Here is a 5363-nt window from a genome sequence, read left to right as displayed (position 1 = left end):
TAGGGTGATGAGCTTGTCATGTGCAAATCTGTGAGGTTCATTCATTCATTAGTGCTTTCCTACAATATGTGAGGAATTAGTGTTAGGTGCAAGGGATAGAGTTCATCTGGTTCATTTTCATAATTGCCTCCTCAAATATTAAATAGAAATTGGAGGGTAGAATTGTAGAAATCATCGTAATTGGGACAGAGATAAACTATACATTTCTCAAGTCCTGTTTTATTTTCTTCTTCCTGGTCACATAGGAAGACTCCATTTCCTAGCTTCCTTTGCAATTAGGATGGACCATGTGATTGGCATGGAATGTGAACAGAAGTAATTATGCCATTTCCAGCCTGGCTATAAGACCCTATATGCCCTTTACAGGGGTCTCAAGGTTAAAGCAAGGGCATCTCTACTAGTCATTTTGCTTGTGGTTTGGATTGTCAAACAGTCCCTCCACCTTTCCCTCCTACAGCTTTATATGGTTTAGAAAACTGACAGCCTTGGACTTAGTCTTGAATTTGCAGCTTTTTGACTTTTAAAAGTCATGGATTCCCTTTAAATAATAGCTTCATCTTGTTTTACTTCAGCTTCTTTAAAATGAAGAAAGGTGTGTGTGTGTTTTTTTTTTTAAATCTGAAACAGAATTCAACTTCTCTATCCAGAGAGAAAGATTCAGAATTAATAACCCTGTTAATGGAGGTTCAGGCCCAGTCAAAGATGGTGGAGAAGGCTCATATCAGTGGTTGTGTTTTGTTATTATTTCCAGTATTGAGATTTTATGTTTATGAATGCTTGAAGCATTCATTCTATTTCTGCCTCCTAACACGTGCAGCTCAATGGGAAGAAAAAGAAAGCAGAAACTGGTAAGAAGGTAAACCTAAGGCTTTTAAAGTTCTAGACTCTTCATCTGTAAAATGGCAACAGCAAACCCAACTTCATTGGGTTGCTGGAAAGATTAAAGGAGATAAGAGATAAGATGGTCTCAGGGAGCACCTGGGTGGCTCAATCGGTTAAATGTCCAACTTCGGCTCAGGTCATGATCTCCCAGTTTGTGAGTTTGAGCCCTGTGTTAGGCTCTGTGCTGACAGGTCAGAGTCTGGAGCCTGCTTCAGATTCTGTCTCCCTTTCTCTCTGACCCTCCCCCAATCATGCTCTGTCTCTCTCTGTCTCAAAAATAAATAAACATTAAAAAAAATTAAAAAAAAAAAAAAAAGATGGTCTCAGAATACAGGCGCCTGGGTGGCTCAGTTGCTTGAGCATCCAACTTTGGCTCATGTCATGATCTTGTGGTTCACAAGTTTTGAGCCCCGCATCAGGCTCTGTGCTGACAGCTCAGAGCCTGGAGTCTGCTAAGGATTCTGTGTCTCCCTCTGTCTCTCTCTGCCACCCCCCACCCCCATTCGTACACTGTCTCTCTCTCTCTCTCTCAAAAATAAATAAACATTAGAAATTAAAAAAAAAAAGATAGTCTCAGAATACTACTTAGCACATACTAAGAGCTGAAAAAAAATATGTTATTTAAATTATTGTTGAGAAACACCAGAGTGCAGTGGTTAAGAACCTGGACGTTGCAGTCAGACTGCCTGTATTTGAATCCCTGCTGAGCCATTTACTTGTTACATCATCCTGTATAATTCACTCAATCTCACATTGCACGTTGTCCCCATCTGCAAAATGACAATAATGATATTATCTGCTTCACAAAGTTGTTATGAGGATTGAGTTAATACATTTAAAGTGCTTAGAATGGTACTTAGCATAGTTAAGCACCCCAAAATGTTAGCTATTAGGGTTATATTTTTAAGTTCCTGTGGCCTAATTACATCTCTTTCTCAAATGAGACAGCATAGCACCAAATAGCCATCATGACTTCATAGAGGCTAAGTGACACTGGCCCTTTTGAGTACTCTGTTAGAAAATGGGAAAATCTTTGTCCTGGTTTTGTATATGCAGGTTACTCTTGACATGTTTTATAACTGTCTGTCCAGTTGGTATAAACAGTAGGTCCATAATTAATCATGTATTAAAATTCTATACCTGCTTCTTGATACATATACATATGAAATTTTATTTTGTGAATATGCCACATGTTCTAGTATTCAAAAGTGTTCAATCATTTCTAAAAGCCGTCTACTAATTATCTGAAAAAAAAAACTACGTTCTCATAAAAGTGGAAGAAAATACCAATTGTTAGCCTTCACAAATTTAATGTATCATGAAATGCTTCGAGTTTTTCTTCCTATATAAATTCTTTATATATATATATATATATATATATATATACACACACACAGATATGTATACATATACATGTATATGTATGTATACATATATATGTGTGTGTGTATATATATACATACATACATATATATATACATATATATATAATGTATTTATTTATTTGAGAGAGACAGAGTGCCAGTGGGGGAGAGGGGCAGAGGGAGAGAGAGAGAGAGAGAGAGAGAGAGAGAGAGAGAGAGAATCCCAAGCAGGCTCCATGCTGTCAGCACAGAGCCCAACACGGGGCTCCACTTCACATCCCTGGGATCGTGACCTGTGCTGAAATCAAGAATTGGATGCTCAACCAACTGAGCCACCCAGGGGCGCCCTGAGTTTTTATTTTTCAACCTATGCCATGACTTTTCTTAGTTAGTGGTTCAGTGTTAGCTATTGGCTTCATATAAAAACATTTCATAAGTAAGTACCAGAGATTGAATAACAGTCTTAATTACTAAGTCATTAAATGCATGGGAACATGGAAAAGATGACGGGTGACCACCAGTGCTGTATATGGAAATGTCATCTAACTCCTATGCCATTTATAACAGATTCAGACATAAAAGGAAAGTAAACTATAACAGCTTTTGAATCTTTTGAAAAGACGATAGGAATCAATTCCATAGGTCTTCACAGTCTGTTTTAATCACACACAGCATTGTATGCTCAAGCTAACCTGCTATACATTTCATTAAAGACTATCTATTTGTGGGAGATTAAAACCAGGGTCTGAGAAAAGCACCTCCTGAATTTAACAGGAGCTAAGTCCAAAAGGACACAAGAACGAGGAAGCCAGTGGAGGAATTCACAGAAGCCAATTACTCATGACCTCTTATTGTTGTTCTTACCCATCACACCTAAGGGGATGGTAGACCAACATAGGTTGTTATAATACAATGAGTTATGTGACCCTGGGAAACTCCATGAAATTGTTGCTTTCACACAAGACTAAACCTGAACTTGAGTTCTGGCTCCATGGTTTCCTGGCCGTGTGGCTTTGGGCTCACTGCTTCACCTTCATGGTGTCACATTTGCCTCATCTGTAAAATGGGGATAACAATAGTCCCTACCTCTGTGAGTAAGTGTGAAAATTATAAAGCATTTTTCAATGGACCTAACACCTAGTAAATGCAAAATAAATGTATCTATTATCATCATTGTGTTTAATTTCTATCAGGCAAGTCACTTCAGCTATCTGTGCCTCAGTTAGCCTCGTCCGTCCAAAGGAGATTGACAATTTATATTCATTTGAGGGCACAGGGCTGCATTAGATGACCTCCCAAGGTCATGTCCTGTGATTAGTAGGTGAACATATATGTGTATGTATATGTCTTCAGGGCATAGGATTAAAGCTGATCTCATAATGATTCAGGATATGGGCAGATCCAGCCTGAGATGGAGTCATTTTGACACCTCTCTTTTCCTTACACCTCATATTCAATGTATTATTCATTAAACAAATACATAACAAATATATATTGAATACTGGTTATGCGGTAGGCACTATTTTAGGAACTGCGCATAAAATGACGAAAAGAAGAGTCAGACAAAACAAAAACTCAAAGTTCTGGCCCTGTTAGAGGTCATTTTCTATTGCCCGAAATGGACAATAAATAAACAAGTAAACGAATACCCTGGCACCACATCCTGTGAAAAGCATCTTCAAAATATGTCTCAAATCTGACCATGTTTACTGTCTCTCCTCCTACTACGACACAAGCCACCATCATTTCTGGCCTTGCTTACTGAACCAGCCAGCCTCCTAATTGGTGCCCCGTGTTCATGCCTGGCTCCCTGATGTCTGTTTTACACCCAGCAACATACGTGGATAGCACCCTGTCTCACTCCCTTACTCAAAACCTGTGAATCGCTGTCCATCACGCTTGTAACAAAAGCCAAAGTATTTCCATATAGATCTAGCCCCTGGCCTCCTCTTCAGTATCTTCCTGCCACTCATCCCCTCGTCTCCAACTCCAAGCCCACTGTTCTTCCCTGAACAAGACAAATACACTGCTGCCTCAGGGCATTTGCGCTTTCTGCCCTTCCGCCTGGGGTGCACTTTCCATACCTTCCTCCTTCACCTCACTTGGGTCTCAGATCTTCAGGGAAGTCTTCCCAACTACTGTGTTACAAATAAGCTCTCCGGCCCATTCTCATTTAGCCCTTTATCCTGCTCTATTTGTCTTCATAGTACAATCCCATGGTATTCTATGGTTATTGGTTTGCTTGTCTGTTGCTGTCTCCCTGCAGGGGAATGTAAGCTCTGAGAAGGTCAGGACCGGGGTGCACTGTTGAAGCGCCTGTCCCTTGCATTGTGCCTGGTCCCCTGTGGTCCACGAGCACAGGTGCGGAGTGCAGGTTCCAGAGCAGGACGGCTGGGCTTGAAGGTCTTCTCCCCACCTGCCAGTTGTGAGGCCTTAAGCAAGTCCCTCATCCTCTCCACATCGGTCCAGTGGGGCTAAGAAGAGGCACACAGGCATCAGGTTGTACTTTTGAGGATTAGGTTGGTTAATATCTGCACAGTGCTGACAACAGTGCATAATGCATAATAGGTCTATACAAATACTTGCTTTATGAAAAATTCTGTAGGGGTACCTGGGTGGTTCAGTCGCTTAAGCGTCTGACTCTTGGTTTGGGCTCACGTCATGATCTCACGGTTTGTGAGTTCGAGCCCCACATTGGGTTCCATGCTGACCGTGCAGAGCCGGCTTGGGATTCTCTCTTTTCCTCTCTCTCTGCCCTTGCCCCTCTTGCTCTCTCTGTCTTTCTCTCAAAAATAAATGAACGTAAAAAAATTTTTAAAGTCTGTGAAATGTCAGAAGGCTCATCTGACCAAAAACATCTTACATAGCTTGGCTTCATGTCTTAAATTACTGGTGAATCAATGGATTTATTTATTGTGCTACTCAATGAATATTTATCACATACTGCCTTTTTGTTTGTCTAGCTTTTTCCCTGTGTCTTCCACTCGTGCTTCCCTCCTCACCTTGGATCCACACGCACAACATATATGCTTAAGGAGTATTCCCAAAAGCCTAGCACGCAGGGATGGAAGGTCCCTTAGAAATCATCAAGTTACTGAGCCCTGATCTGATTGGTGG

The sequence above is a fragment of the Neofelis nebulosa genome, chromosome 8 (assembly GCF_028018385.1).
Source record: "Neofelis nebulosa isolate mNeoNeb1 chromosome 8, mNeoNeb1.pri, whole genome shotgun sequence".
Taxonomy (NCBI): domain Eukaryota; kingdom Metazoa; phylum Chordata; class Mammalia; order Carnivora; family Felidae; genus Neofelis; species Neofelis nebulosa.
Note: the sequence above shows the minus strand (reverse complement) of the source record.